Consider the following 17,241-nt stretch of genomic DNA (forward strand, 5'->3'; position numbering starts at 1 on the left):
ATAAATAATGCAATACAAAGTTGTTTAGGTAATTTTTTAGTTAAGTTTTCTTTATTTTCCAATACATACCTGGGTCACTACATTGGGTACCTCCAACAAGATATTTTAGTTCTTAGGACTAATGCATTAGTGTGCTATAGTTTTAGTCTTTTTACCTTTTTAGGTTTTAGTTATACACCTAGAATTCATCATGGGGAGGATCCTATCCTTAGCATTAGAAAGTCTAGTCGTTTTAGTTTAGAAAATCTTTTTATCATTTTTAGTAGAACTCCTCTTAGGATGTACTTTTCATTTATCTCATATACTATTGCCTCTAATGCTTATTTTTATGTTTTTGTTGGTCATGACGTCCACCATGAAGAACCTCTTGATTTAAGGTCAAATCATTTTCAAGAGGGAAGGAATGATGGAATCACACTAAGGCCAAGAAGACCAAGAGGTGAAATATTGAAGGAGGCAAAAGGAATGGGTTAGTTTTGAAAACCATAAGAGGAGTGAGCCTACTTTTGGGCCTTAGCTCCTATGTTTTTTTTATTAGTATATGATTTATTCCTATTTTACCCTTGTCTTTAATTTCCTATTTTATCCTTATATTTTGGGTACCTTAGACATAGGATTTATTTTTCTTGTATTTCCTATTTTACCCTTGTATTTTGGGTGTCTTAGTTATAAGATTTATTTTTACTTGTATTTCCCATTTTACTCTTGTATTATGGGGTGCCTTAGATTATAAAATTTTATTTTATAGCTAGGGTATTTTATTAGGGTAAGAAAATAAGGCCTAGACGTGTTTTTTGGTAGCCTTGGATTTATTTTTGTACTTGGCAAGGTTTAGGCCCAAGTGGAGGGCACCTAGGTTGCATGGTCTTATCATGCACCTAGATGTAGCTTAACCAAATCCAAAGATTCTATCCTTGGCCACTAAGTAGCATCTAGGGTTAATTTAGGTTTCATTTGAAGTGCATTTGGCTTGCATTTTTTAGCCAAGTACTCTCAAATGTAACCCTAAATGCATTCTCCCTTCTATAAATACCCTAAGCTAGCAACCTTGTAATTACTTTAGAAATTAATATAGAGTGAGCCTTTTTGTGCCTTTATATTTTCCTTAGTCTCTCTTGCTCATTTTCGGCCAAGAACCCTACTTATCTCCACCTTGAGTAAAAACCCTAGAAGTGGTATTCATCACCCATGGAGTGAGCCAAACCCTAGAGTACCTCTCAAGCATTCCATCAAACACTTCATCCACACTTTCCATTTTCTCCCAACCATCCATCAAAGACGTCCTTGAAGAACTTTGATCCAAGGAATCAAGGTGTCCCTTGCCATTGAGTGTCATCTCTTCATCAATGCAAGTCGAGATGAAGGATTGTACCGATGTGGCAGATTCCCTAACATACCTTTAATGGGATTAAGGGGATGCATAGCTTATTTCCCAAAGCTGGTGTTAAGGCAACTCGGGAGAACACAAACCTTACCAAACCAAGAAGACATCGGAGGGATTTGTTTCCTTTACACCGTAGGGTAGCATTCGCAAATCGACCTCATAAAAGAGGCTTTGAATAAGCCCCTTTACTCTGGGGATGATGAGCTTGGCAAACCTCAAGTAGCTTCCTCGGGTGATTATCAGAAATGGAGAAGTCAAAGGGAAGGCACAGATACAACCAAAATGGCAAATCAAAGTGAACAATGTTAGACCCCTTCCTCGACCAAGAGGATAGAGATTTTGGAAGCCCAAATAAGAGCCTTTGAAGAAAAGGATGAGGAATCCAAAATATACATTGACAGTTTGCAGAGGAAATGCAAAAAAAGGACATGGAGATTGAGAAACTAAAGGATGAATGCGCTTTAAAAAATACACAGCTGATGAAAGCTTCAAAAGTCAACCTAGATAAGCAACTCACAGAAGCTTTGTCAAGTGTGACACAACTCAAGGTCAGACTCCAGGAAGAAACATTGGCAAAGGAACAAGCACAAAGAGAGGCGCTAAAGGCCTAGTCGAAGATTCAGTCTTGGTGGGAGATCATGCAAGAACAAGCCGCAATCATTTTTGACTTCCAATAGAAAGAAAAAAAAGGTTTGGGCTGTTCACAGAAATTACTCACCAAAGAGACCAAGCTCTAGAAGAAATTCAAGAGTTAAAAACAATGATCGGGTACTATCAAGAAAGGGCCAAGGAAGCACGATCAACTTGCGATAACATGAACAGGGCAGTCCACAAACAGGTGGAAGCAATGAAGAGACACGTCTTGGAAGCGGAAGACAACTTACCTATGCATCAACCTAGTTTGAGTTTCTTCAGACTTTTAAGATTTTGTCAAAACTTACTGAAAAACATTGTATGAAGAATGTTCATTAAACAAACAAATCAATGAGAATGATACTTGTTGAATTCCTCAATTATCTTTGCATCCTATATTGCATTTCATCTAGAACATATGCCTTCCTAGTAAGCTAATAAAGAATAAAAAGGGAAATCTAATTTGTGCGTGTCAAATGCAAACCCGAAACATCGCATCGGTAAACCCTTCATGAAGGGACTGCAAGCATACGAGCAAACGAAGGGGAAAACGTACCTAATCTGACCATTCGAGTGCCACGTCCTTTCCCATATGAAAGTGACAAAGTAGTGCCATGGATCTATGACGTGCAAAGCTCATCATCATTAGATTCATCGAATATTATTGGGATCGGGGGAATGACTAGGAGTGGACGCATCTATACTCCCAAATACCTAGAAAACAAGTCCCCAAAAGGAAAGGATAAAGAGGAAAGAAAGACAGATTTCGAAAAGGAAAATGAATTTCTCAAATTCATTCGACAAAGCGAATACTCCATCATCAACCAACTTAATCATACTCCCACGAAGATCACATTGCTTTCACTGATTATGAGCTCGGAACCACATCGAAAGGCATTGTTGAAAGTCTTGAACGAAGCCTACGTTGCACACCACATATCCCAAGACAAATTTGAAGGGATCATAAGCCACATCACGACTAACGACCATTTAACTTTCACCGATGAGGAGATACTAATGGTCAACTAGATCATAATAAACCCTTGCATATATCTATAAAGTGTAAAGAATTCCTCGTCGCCAAAGTCTTGGTAGACAATGGGTCTTCCTTGAACATGTTGCCCAAAAGTACTTTTGACAAGTTATTGGTCAACGAAGCCCAAATGCAACCAAGCAATATGATCGTTCGGGCTTTCGATGGATCCCGAAGAGAGTAATAGGAGAGGTCATCTTACCCATCCAAGTAGAACCTACTGTTTTTAATGTGGAATTCCAAGTAATGGATATTGCTCCAACTTATAGCTGTCTCCTTGGAAGGACATGGATACATTAGGCAAGGGCAGTACCATCCACACTTCATCAAAAGGTCAAGTTCCTAGTGGATGATAAGTTGGTAGTCGTACAAGCAGAGGAGGATATGATTATCAACAAGCCATTGACCATTCCATGTGTGGACACAGCTGAAGAAGCGTTAGAAATAGCCTTCCAAGCACTCGCTCACGTGGAAAGGATCCCAAACAAGAAGAACCCAACAACACAAATTTTGTTCAGAAATGGATATCGACCGCGGCAAGGGCTCGATAAGAATGCCCAAGAAATAAAAGAATTACCAAACTACGTAAGCAATTCAGGATGGAAAGGTTTGGGATATGTACCAACAATAGAGGTCATAAAGGAAAAGCTGATCACCCCTATCTTATACGAGATTTTCCAGAGCGTTGGTATCCGAGCGAGCGGAGGAGTAGCCTTGCTGATTAGATCAAACTAGCCCCCTTTGAAAAGATGTTTTTCTCGTTTTCTTGTGTATGAATCACGAACTCGGGGCATGCCTGAACCCTCGAGCTGCATTAAAAGGGCATGTGCAAATCAAGATTTTATTTTAATGTCATATATTTCTCTGCTTCATTTCTTTTTCCCCTTTTATATATTCTAAGCCTCGTCAACGAACCTTAAATGAATAAGTGCGTTTGAAATAGAGATGTCATTAGAAATAATGGCTTAATAAACGACAAGGAACACATAAAGATCAATCAAAATCGGTATGACTCGTGAGTAAAAGCCCAATGCAATCAGCGTAAGGGGAATCCCTCTTAACGAAGGAATGAAAAATGATACAAATTTTGCAAAACAAAAGCCTGATAAGAAACCCATAAAGGGGGCTGCGCAAAAATCAAGGCAATGTCCGTTAGGAAACATGTCTCAAGTAACCTAGGCAAAAGCTAGGACAAAGCAGCATTTAAAAAAAAAAAGAAAAGGGCAGCTCGGGAAGTTCATCTAGCCAACACGCGATCCCGACCTTCATTTAACTTGAAAGGAAATAATAAGCTAATAATGCAAAAATGATTTCCTCGTTTTAAATATGCTTGTTCATCAGCCTATACACTAGCCTACCTTAACCAGCCTTTCTTCTAAAGACCATTTTTGAAAATTCGTTCTAAGAGATGTACGGAGTATGCACACTGAATACTCACATGGAACGGTTAAAAAATCTTTGAAAAAGAGGATTAAGCGACATTTGAACCAAACGTTGTTCACAACAAACAAGGAAACGTAAGTCAAGGACCAAGGAATATTTCCCAATAAACAAAAAGCAAAGGCACAAACAAGCGACGATTTATCCAATCAGTGATTTAAAACCCGGATCGAACCGGTCGGTCGGACCAGTTGGACTGGGAACTGGTGGTCCAGCCAGTCCGAATCTTAAGTTAGATCGGTTATGCAGTCGACCCGTTTCAAACTGGATTGAACCGGTCAATTTTCCGGTTCAACCGGTGGGTCAAACCAGTTCAACCACTTTTTTTTCTTTTTTTTTATTTAAAATTTTTTAAGGGACCATAAATCACAAAAATAATAATGAAAATTGAATCTCTTAATGGAAGAGCAAACAGTCTTATTAAATATAACAATGACTACTTGTTATAATGTATTTGTTTGTAATATATATACAACTTAAATAACTTTTATAGTATATTATTAATTTTAAATTATATATTTAAAAATATAATATCTATGTAGATATTACATATATTATTTTGTGATATCAATTGCAAGCATATTATATATGTGCATATTATTTATATTTTTAATTTGTATTAATATACAGTTTAACATGTAATTTTTTATGTATTTGTTTACAAAATAAAAATAAAATTAATTTTAAATAAGATAAAAAAATTGAAATTTAAAATAAGATATAAATTTATTAAAAGTTATAAGTATAAAATATATTTAATATAAATATTTTTTTAATAAAAATAAATAAAAATCGAGTCATGCGGTTCAACTAGTGACTCACTGGTTCAACCTTTGACCCACTGACCCAGTACCTTAATCGATTTGATGACCGATCTGATTTTTAAAACTATGTATCCAATACATGGAAAGATTATATTTTTTGACAGTAAAAATAAAGTTGCATTTTAGGACAAAAGTTGCATGCATACCACAGATTTTCAAAAAAAAAAAAAAAAAAAAAAAAAAGAGACACAATGGACCGCTGCGGACCTTACCAGGCATTCAAAGCATAACCAGAACGGCCCGTACCAAAACCAGAACGGGCCGTTCTAGGCATACGAAACGGGCGTTCTGAAAAGCAGAACGGGTCGTTCCAATATTAGCACGGGCCGTTCTCAATAAAACTCATGCAGAACGACGCGTTCCAAACATCAGAACTGCCCGTACTACATGGAGAACGGGGCGTTCCAATACCAGAATCAGTCGTTCTACATGGAGTACGGCGCGTTTCATAATCAGAACGGGCCGTTTCGAATGCAGAACGCCCGTTTTACTTGGAGAACGGGCCGTTCCGGACGCAGAACGGCCCGTTCCGCCCGAATTGCCTATAAATTGCGCTGCTTCCCCTCATAATCCTCATTCACTTCCCCAAAACTCTCTCACTTTCTCTAGAGAATTTTTCGCATTTTTCATATACATTCATCATGCATAGAGGTAGTTCTTCTCACGGTCGAGGCAAGAGAATTCGGATATTATCTGTACCACGGCCAGTCATGCAGCCACCACGGCCAGTCGTGCAGCCACCACGGCCAGTCGTGCAGCCACCACCGCCAAACGTGCAGCCACCACCACCGCCTGCCGTGCAGCCACCACCGCCTGTCGTGCAGCCACCACTGCCTACCGTGCAGCCACCACCGCCTGTCGTGCAGCCACCACCGCTTGCAGTGCAGCCACCACCGCCTGCCGTGCAGCCACCACCGCCTGTCGTGCAGCCACCACCGCCTGCCGTGCAGCCACCATCGCCTACCGTGCAGCCATCATCGCCTGCCGTGCAGCCACCACCGACTGCCGTGCTACCACCACCGCCATCAGTTGTGCAGTCTCCTCCATTAGTCCCAATGAGTGATGCACAGATTAGACGGATACAGCGTCTACACAGGTTCGAGTTCATGTTCTCACGACAAATTGACCTTCCCATTCTCGAGCAGGTAGGGCTATTGGGGAGAGTCCAGGACTACCTATCGGCCATTGGATGGGAGTTTCTACTAGAGCCATTCGGTCGAGCTTATCGGGAGGCCACCATCGATTTCTTGGCAACCGCCTACATGTACACAGTCACAGTGCCGGAGGGGCCAGATGTACAGATGGTCCTATTTTGGATGGGCGGCGCTCGCCATAACATCACACTAGCAGAGTTCAACCGGATATCTGGTTTTGTCTCGGAGGAGCAGCTAGCGACGCCGGAGTACACAGATAGCCTCCTTTGCCCCTTGAGGGAGACCTCTATAGACGACATGTGGCAGGAGCTCACCGGCCAAGCGGTCATGCCAAAGACCGCCAAGGCCTCAGGGATTAGAGACCCAGCACTTCGGGTGATCCACAAGCTGATGACAGGGACCATTCACGGACGCTACCAGAGCCCAGGTTCTGTCACACAAAGAGACCTCTTCCCTCTGTATTGTATGACCCAGGGGATTCGATGCAATCCTGGAGCTTTCTTCCTTCGCCACATACAAGACTATGGCGAGAGATCAGGCACAGCAAGCCGCACTGGGTATATAGTGGTCGGGCCGATGCTCGCACGAGTGGCCGAGCATTATAGGATCGTCGACATAAACTCAGAGACCGGTCCGGACCCTCGCCCTCTTGATGCACTCACCCTCAAAGCTATGGGTGTCATTGAGCCTTCCCAGGATGGATATACGGTCATAGAGGAACTCAATATGGATGATATATTATTTGATGATATACCCGACTTGCAGTCACGACAACAACAGACGCACCCAGAGCAGCCTGCACACCCGCGATCGCATGTGGGGGCAGATATTGAGGCCTTCCGCAAACAGATGGCTAGTCTCGACAATCGTCTCACTAGCATGCAGGAAGAGATGCGTCAGCAGCATCAGCAGCAGCAGCAGTGGCACGAGCAGAGGATGGCTTGGCTTCAGAGGCGATTCCCAGATCCTCCTGCCGAGAGTTAGGCTAGCAATAGGATATTCCTATTTTGTATTGTATATTTATCTCAGTATTTGTACCCAAAAAGGCATATTTTATCTATGAGATTATCTTTTGTGGGCTCACATATATACATATATATATATACATATATATATATATATATATATATATATATATGTATAATATATCCACTTCATATACACGCATGCATAAGATACAAAAGAGATAAAAGGCAAAAAAAATAACATGAGAAAAAGACAAAACTTTTGCATCCAAAAAAAGCCAAAGTTATAAGACAAAGAAAAAAAATAAGTACTAAAAAAATCCTCAGCACAGAGAACCACCTGCAAGCAAGGGAGAGAGTTACCCATAACGATGATCAAGTCAAAGCACTCCAAGCAAGCCTACGCCAACATCACGATAACCAGCCATCAACAAAAGAACAGTGGCAACACCCAAGCACCACGCCTGGAGAGGCATCATAATACTCACCGGGCGAGAAAAACATGATTCTTGCCACACACATGCTCAGGGAACACGCCTGGAGAGGCATCACAATACCCACTTTGGCAAGACCAACACCAAATTCCTGCGAACCATCTGAAAATGAAAATGCTTGGAGAGACATCACAATACTCACATGGTAGAGGCAACACTAGAATTCCTGTCATTCATCTATTTCTCTGCTCACCAACACAAAGGCACATCAAACATCTCCTGCCTATCCACCTAGGGGCAGTCTTTCATCCCACAACACCAACGAGGAGACACTATCAGAATCCTCAAGTACAAGATCAGAAAGGGTCGCTAGATCCCTAAAACTAGTATAAGATCGAAAAAGGTTGTTGGATCCCCAAAACTAGTACAAGATCGGTAAAGGTTGCTAGACCCTCAAAACTAGTACAAGATCGGTAAAGGTTGCTAGACCCTCAAAACTAGTACATGATCGGTAAAGGTTATTAGACACTCAAAACTAGTACAAGATCGGTAAGGGTTGCTAGATTCCCAAAACTAGTACAAGATCGGTAAGGGTTACTAGACCCCAAAATTAGCATTGGGCTGGTTGAAGCCCTAAATGTCAATCTAGTCTAGAGAGACTGAGCTTAGAATATACTTATTCTTTAACAAACTATAAATAAAGATCACACTACCATGAGACAAGCAGAAGCAGTAGGAGGCATCTATACTAAGACCGGAAGCCTAGATGTTTCAGTTTACCATCCTTGAACACCCGACGGGCATACAACCAAACACTTAGTTGCCCCAAAGGACAAGGATATCGATAAATGCCATCTACCCGAAGGAAGCAATGTAGAAGCGCTAGTACAAGAAGACGAAGAGAAGACCTAGAAGAAATGTTTACGTCTTTACTTGCCTTTGGAGAAGCAACACATAGCTACCCCAAAGGACAAGTAAAGAGGGGCAACTGTAGACACCTAATTTTGTCTGGACCAGTAAATTGAGAAATAGACTTCTATTTTATGAAGAAAAGGAGCTCCTAAGCATGGAAACAACAGGACATGACATCAGAAGGCCTAAAGCCCAACAAAAGCTGACTTAGTAGCCTAGAACGGGTTGTTCCCAAGCCAGAGCGACCCGTTCCCAAACTGGAATGGGTCGTTCCCAAGTTAGAACGGTATGTTCCCAACATGTAACAGGTCGTTCTCAAACTGGAACGGGTCATTCCAGCACGGGCAGTTATGTGTAAAACTTAACTCTGGAACGAGCATTTCTGGTTTAAGAACGGACTATTCCAGATACAAAATTAACGCATAATGAAGGGGTCCAAAATGGGCCGTTCTGGATCTGGATCTGGAACGGACTGTTCTGGCCACTTTTGATGTCTATAAATAGCAAACTCAGGCACGGTTCCCAGGGGTCAGATAAATTGATCCAGAATCCCTTATATCTCAAAATTTCTCTCTCTCTCTCTCTTTTGTATTTCTTGAGATCTGTGAGACATCTGTGTAGTTAGGGATGGCAATGGGGCCCCATGGAAGAGTAATAGTAAACCCACCCCCGCCCCGCTAGATGAAAATTGGCCTCATACCCACCCCATATCTGCGCGGGTATCCATTAAGCGAGTATCCATGAATTTCTTGAATACCCATGGATATTTATAAATTTTTTAAGAAATTAAAAAATTATATTACAAATAATTTTATGTTCATATTTAATATCATTGAAATATTAAAAATAAAAATTCAATGTTAATTTTGAACTTGTATTTAACGTTAATTTTATTGAAATAATAATAAAAATGCAAGATAATCAATAACTTAAAATACATCAATCTCACAAGTAAGTTAAAGTCTCATCACAAAGCTATAATAACTCAATCTCATAAGTCCAAACGAAAGTAAACAACTTAAAATACATAAATCTTATTGGTCCAATCAAAGCTAGAAAATTAATCAAATTACATCCAACACAATTCTATAACATGCTTAACACATGTTGGTAACTTCATCAACCTCACTTTTGTAAGAAAATAAGATGAGAAAGTGTAGTTTTAAGGTTATGTGGTACAAGGATAATTAGGATATTTAAGAAATATTATTAAATGGGTATCCGCACGGGTATGAATATCATCATACCCGCCCCCGCCCCATTTATAAACGGGTAAAAAATTATCTGTCTCCATTATCCGCAGGTACCCAATTAGCCTATTCATTTATTATCCGTAGCGGATTTTACCCGTAAATACCCGCAGGTGCGAGTATTTTTGCCATCCCTATGTGTAGTGTGAAAGGTTGTCATAAAGCACCTATCTCCATATTTATTTGAAGATTCAATACAGCTCGTCTAAGAGGTATTTCAAGTAATTTTTCTCTCTCCTTTCTTTTATATTCTCATCTCTAATAACATTGTTATGCTAAAAGCAATCATGTAGACGTCTTAGGGACAACCGCGTAATTTAAGTTTTAAGCATTTAAATAACCATTAATAAAGGGGATTAGATATTTAATTTGTTAATTCTTTCTATGCTAACTTCATCATGAGGATACTGATTAAGGGCGTTGTGGGGATGCTTAATATCTTCCCTACACGTAACCGACTCCCGAACTCAATTTTGGTTACTAAGGACATAATTGGATCTTTTTAAAAATATTTTTTCATTTTTTCCCATTGTTTTGAACAAAACATTGGTAGTGATTCCATGAACTCATTTTTTAAAACTATTAGTTAAGGATTAGTCTGGTTGCCGGACGTTCCTTAATTGACGAGACTTCTTTAATTGGATGTCTAATCCATAGGTCGCATGTACCAGAATTGTTTAGGTTGTGATAACTACCACACCTTTACTAAGGAGGACATTTGTGCTAACTTCTAGCACAACCATGCTTATGGTTGAGTATCTCCATCTTCAGAAATCCATTATGCTCATTTTTAAATTTCATCACGCCCTAGCTTTGTGCTAATATATTAAAGACAAAGCGGTTTCGATTATTTTATATCTCCGTCTTCAGAAATCTATCAGGCTAATATAATGAGAACAAAGGCTAAAGGATTAGGGTTTCAAGTTTTTACCTTAACTAGTACTTGAGTTTTATCGGAGAGCTCCAAGTGAGAGTAGGTTTTTGGGAAGAAGGACGCCACTTCAAGAGAGAGGAGGTGACCTGTCTGGCTTTTTCCCCTTCTTTATTTTTCAATGTTTTCCTTTTAATTTTAATTGCACTTTATGTAAGCTATGTCTAGCTAAATTTCTATGTAGATTGAATCTTTGATCTCTAACATTGTTTTAATTTGAGCATGTTCTATACATGATTATCTTGTTATTTAATTTCAAAAGAGGAATTGATCGATTTAAGTATTGTGATAATTAATCAATAGTACAAAAGTAATATTAATCATTACATGAACATGTATGCTAAAAATTTGCATAACCAAAACTGTTTTCTAAACTTGTATTTAGGTTATTCAAATTAATCAAACTATTTGTACTTCATGCTACACTATAAAAAATTAGTTAATTAGTGACAATTTTTTTTTCAACAATTTTAATAAACTACTACAAAATATTATAATTCTAAGAATTATTTTAACCGCCACAAAATTAAATTTTTAGCGATTTTAAACCTCTACAATATTTAAATATCATAATAAAAAAATTTAAATAAAAAAAATTCCTACCTAGGGCGTTCTGCTTCGCTTCTTCGACACGTTCTGCTTCACTTCACTCTGCTTCGCTTCACTCTGCTTCGCTTCTTCTACACGTTCTGCTTCACTTCACTCTGCTTCGCTTCTTCTTCTTCCGTTAAACCTTATGCTTCACTTCACGCTCAACACAATCGTTCGTGAGCCAATTTGCGATGCAAGCATTTCGATAAGTGTTCAATTTGGGGTTAGTAATTTCGCAAGAGCTTTTTAAGCTTTCTCTTCTCTACGCTGTTCTTCGATATTGCTTTCATTTAAGGTGAGTTTTCGATTCATATCCATTTCGATTCCCTATTTTTGCTTTGTATAATATTTCATTATAATTTTTTTGTTCAAGGCTTTAGGTGGAACAAATTTTAGGGTTTAGGCTGTGTTCTGTGCTATGGTTGCTAGGAAACTGTTACCTTTATAAACTCTTATTTTTAGTATGCTAGGATTCTCTATTCGATTGATTCAAATGCAATATCTGATAAGATATTGAGAATATGTGTATTTAATTATACTTTCGGGAGTCATGCCCCTTTTTTTCGATAAGCTAAGTCGATCCAAATATACATGTTAGCTTTGACTTCTTTAACGTGGTCATGTCTAGAAAATCCTGCTATAAGGATGATGATAACGATGACTTCTCATCTCGAAGCAAAGGACTAAAGCAAAAAGACTTTTTTTTTTTTTTTTTTTTTTTTTTTTTTTTTTTTTTCCATTTCAATCAATTAATACTGTGTTTGCTACTCTGCATATAGTGCAATTGATGTTAAAAGTAGGAAGAATTTTTCCTGTAACCCCTTACCAATAAATACTCTCTTAGTTACATATCATTTTCTATTACAAACGATGTAATAATTTCAATAAAATTATACAGGTGAATGGCTGAAAGGTCGAAAGGCATTCAAAACTCACCATTATATTTTGAAAGAACTTTTTTTTAGTGAAGTGAAAAACATTATTTTCTTAGACTTTTATACTTTGTTCTCAGATAACATTTGGATTTTCTGCTAATATTCCAACCACATTTCCATAAACTTAAATGAATATCTTGTTTAAAAATATGCTACTGGCTAGTATGCCACATAAATGCTAATAGGAGGCAGTGTTTTGAGAGGGGGAAAGGAGAGAGTACCATTTTAAGTGAAGCAAAATTTCATAGATTCTAATTATTAATATTAGTCAGGTTACTCAGGTATAAAGATCATCTGTACTGCTTTCTTAACTACGCACTGAATTAGGTATAAACCTTAGCATTTAGTTGTTGTACCAAGACTTTCACAATTTTAATTCCATCATCAATTATTTCTGAACAACTATACATATATGGATAAACAGATTCTAGGATGCACTAGTTTAGTATTTTTTTGTCTCTACTTAAATGACCAAAAAATGACGTGATTATCAAGATCTGTTACAGCACAATCTGTCATTGGCCACTGTACCAGCTCCCAACTCTTGAAATGTATTCACAGGTTCTGGTCACCCTTGTAGTGACCTCATCAAGAGATCCAGGCATAGTCCCTCGCAATGCTCATCCTCCGGAGCTAGATGATTATTACTGGACTGAAAGCATCAATGGAACAAATCCATTGTCACGCTTACCACGAACAAAGGATGTAATTGTCAATGGTATAATAGTGAAAACCAAATATTGGTGCCTCGTTGTATTTGTTTGAAAACAGAAAGGCTTACTAATCTTGTACCAAAAAAATATGTGAACACATAATTACAATTGAATGATAATTTCAGTGGCAAAGGCAATAAATGATTTATTTCAAGTAATTTATAAAATAATGAAAATTTAATTAAATACTTCCAATCCATATCAGCTCATGGTCATGTACACCAATGAAGCTATAAGGATGAGATTTTTCTATATAAAAATCTTTCAAAAAATCTTATATAGGGTTCTTGATTGATTTTTTAAAAATTAAATTGGTAAAAATGAAAATTTAGCTGCGTCTGTGCGTCGAAGCCTTACTGATTATACTTTGATGAGAAAGTTTCTTGGGAATGAAACCATGCTTTGTGCAGTCTAGGTTCTTGCAAATTCTGAATATTTATAGTGGAGAGATATCAATTTGTTTTATTAGTAGGAAAGATTACAATGGCAAAACAATGATCAAACCTAAGTTTTTGTGTATCCTCCCAAAAAAAAAAAAACCTAGGCTAACCCTAGTGGTTTCATTTATGTTGTTGTATTGTGAACTCCTTGTTATGAAAACTCTTGGCATTTGTTCAGGTTCTCTAATTTAACTGGGACTGACTATAGTGAAAGGGCAATCAGCCTTGCCCAAAGCCTTGCTAATCGGGATTGATTTTCCAACATCAAATTTATGGTACGTTCTAGTTTTAATTTTTGTGTGTGAATGAGCATGTAGTTTTGTTCAACTCTTTCCTTCTTGTGAATCCCAAAGGTGAAGGTTATTCTATTACCTGAGATTGTGAAGTTAGCATGCCAAACATTCTTTTTTACTGTTGATAAGTGATCATCACCCTGTTCCCCTTGGTTCCCAATCTCTAATACTGCAATTCTTTGTCAGCAAACTCAGATAAAGGGTGTAACGATACACAATTACGAAAAGTCAGTATTATTATGGGCAAACTATACAACACAATTCCATTTCTTACCATTCGAGTCATTTATATTTGTTTGCTCTGTTTTTCATCTTTTCTTAATTGTTCGATTGTTTGCGGCTTTCAATACATGAGAAAATAATTGGAGCTTTGCTTTGTTTCTTTCTTCCTTTTTTAGCCATTGTAACTTGTACATCTGCCATGCTCTTTTTGTACCTTCACCCGATTTCTTGAATTTTCAGCATTTTTTTCATCAAAATTTATCACCAAAGTCTTCAATGTCCTGAGTTAATCTGCCACTGCATACCCCTCTTACATTGACGTGATTCTTGAATTGTAACATAACAGCTTCATTTTCATCAATTATCACCAAAGCTGCAATCCTTTGGTTTCACACAAGTTGAATCAATAGTGGCTGATTTGAGCTTTCCATTCTTTCCAATAATCCCACAGTTTTTAGTTCTTCTGGAGGCACTTTGTCACATGCTTTAGCATTACTGAAATTTTGTGTCACATGATTCTTGTTTCTAGGGCTTTTATAATGATTAACTTCCAACCTATTATTGGTAACTATTAGGATTTGAAGATGGTTGACCATCCAATTTTCTACGGTAGTAAATGTCACATGCCCAGTGGAAAAAACAAAACAGAACTCACATAGTAGGGGCTGCAAAAGTAAACTATGTGCATGTGAACTATGAACCTGGTGGAAAAAGGGCCAACATAATGAATTATGTTACTAAAATAGGAAGAAAAAATGGAGAAATGCTGAATAAATGGAAGAGGGGCAATAATAGGAGAACTTCTGAAAAATATTGGAGTTTATCGTTTAGAATTTGTAGCAATAAAAGGAAGAATTAATATTGTCTGGTTTTATTCATTCTTTTTAAGAAGCAGTTTTCTTAATTATTTATATTTTAAATTTGTGATTCAATGATCCTAGAAAATGGGAGAAACCATAAGGAAAAACTAAGAGAAATTTGTTAAGAGTATTTACTGCAGAGAAAGAAATTTTTTTAGAAAGTGAGTCTTAAATGAAGAAATTATTTGTTTAGAGTCTTAACAAATCAGTTAGATTTGTAGTATTCTGCAGTTGAAGGTGCTTGCAAGCAGTGATTTTGACATGTTGAATAGGCTTCAACAGCTAACAAACACTGTAACAACTGAACATTACAAAAGAAACTGAACTTTGTTACATAATTTAAGTCACACAAGCTTTATAAGCTTAGCTACTAGCTAGCCTATATTCTAATATATTCTTAACCCTTCATCGCATTTTATTGTGCACTGTTGTATTTGATAGATCACTTTGAATTTTGAACATGAAGTTGTTTCTTGGCATTCCTATTTTGTGTGCGAGGCATTACTATCTTTACACTCTTGACATGTCCAATTCCTAATACCTTCCTTGGCTTTAATTATTTTAAGGTCGATGATGTCCTCGAGACAAAGTTGGGACAAGAGTTTCAACTTGTTATGGATAAAGGAACGCTAGATGATTGCATCCTGATGGTCCTGTCAAGAGGTAAGAAAACATACTGTCTTATCCGTGATTCTATCATAAGTTTATTGGAATTATATATATATATTTTTTTTTACTTTATTGCTTACTGATTTGCTCTCCATTTAATAGTTTGCTTGCATGGTACTGAGAAATTATGCTTTTGTTTTCTTGATTTCCGAATGATGTATTGGGATTCTGTTTCAAGATTGGTTGCTCCTGGTGGAATACTTGTAAGCACTTCTAAATTTATTCCAAGTTCTAGGCGTTTGTGGGTCGTGGCATGAACTGTGCATGCCTATTACTTAGTGGGATTCTTTTATTCATTAAAAAAGAAGTCATTATTATTTTGATCTTGATGATTTCTTCTTGTTTCACTTGCTGTCTTTCCCAAATTCCTGAGTTCATGATATAGTTGCAGCAGTTCTTGCTACTTTTGTTGTAAGGTGATTACATCTTGTAATAGTACAATATAATAGTTATTATTAATTTTAAATGATTAATATAATTAGTGATAATTTTAAACAATAATTTGATAAATACTTAAAATATATAGATTATTATTTCTCAATTTATAATATGAACATGTTTTTAAAATAAATTTTAATCTATTTTTTAAAATAATAAAAATTAGTTGACGGTTTAAAAGATAATGTGAGAAAAATAAAAATAAAATGCAATTTTGTGGCGGTTTAAAACGGCTACAATGTGATTGAATTTTCTGACACCCAGAACTAGCATTTACAAAATATACACCACAAACCGTTTTTTGTGATTGTAGATCTAACGGTTATTAATAACGCTAGTAATACAATTTGTGCCGGTTTTAACGGCCAAAAATTGTCAAAAATAACCTTCACAAATCACATGTTATACCACTAATTTAGAAATTTGTAAAACTGTTAATTTCTATCATAAAAAGTAATTATCAAATTGAGAGGCAAAGTATTCGATTAAAATAAGAGTTCCATTAAATTAAATAAGGATCGGGGGAAATATGAACAATTGGTCAAAGTCGTAAAACTAAATTTTCCTAATTTTTTAATCACAATATCAAACTTTGACTGACTATCTGAAATTGAGTTTTTATTAATTGCACTGACATGTTTATTCCTTTAAAAATTGGGTTATCCAAATAAATAAAGAATCTATGATAAATTAGTACTTGTCATTTTAGTTCTTTGGATTTAATATTTGGACTCTAGTACATTGATACTTTTGGGATAGGATACAAATTCCCTTGAACATATTTTCAGTACAAGGTTTTTAACAGATTAGGAATTGGATTGTTTATCGATTTGTAATCAACCAAAAAAAAAAAACTACTGGAGCATTTCAGAACGAGTGTAAACTAGTTAAATTAATCAAAAACCAATTTAGAAAATAAGTTTAAACTAGTACTATTCAAAAGAAAATATATATTTAATTTTTAAATTTAATTAAAAATATTTAAAGATAAATAAAAATACATATTTAATAAGGATTACATATTGGAATAATTTTTTTTATCAATTATTTTAATAGTTTTCTTATAAAAAAAAAATATATAATTTAGTCATTACAACTTTTATATATTTATTTTTAATAA

The 17,241-nt window shown here is 36.7% G+C and overlaps 1 long non-coding RNA gene across 2 annotated transcripts; it reads left to right on the plus strand.

The window, feature by feature from the left end:
* Positions 1 to 11,462: 11,462 nt before the first annotated feature.
* On the plus strand, positions 11,463 to 16,006 carry LOC109811428 (uncharacterized). Of its 2 annotated transcripts, XR_014429665.1 has the most exons (5): positions 11,463 to 11,846; positions 13,048 to 13,204; positions 13,818 to 13,914; positions 15,581 to 15,677; positions 15,862 to 16,006. It is a non-coding gene; the product is annotated as an uncharacterized LOC109811428 (long non-coding RNA). The 2 variants fall into 2 exon arrangements; XR_002240844.3 differs by having other exon boundaries at positions 11,490 to 13,204.
* Positions 16,007 to 17,241: the final 1,235 nt, after the last annotated feature.

Source organism: Cajanus cajan, chromosome 1, assembly GCF_000230855.2.
Source record: "Cajanus cajan strain Asha chromosome 1, NIPB_CcT2T_4, whole genome shotgun sequence".
NCBI lineage: Eukaryota > Viridiplantae > Streptophyta > Magnoliopsida > Fabales > Fabaceae > Cajanus > Cajanus cajan.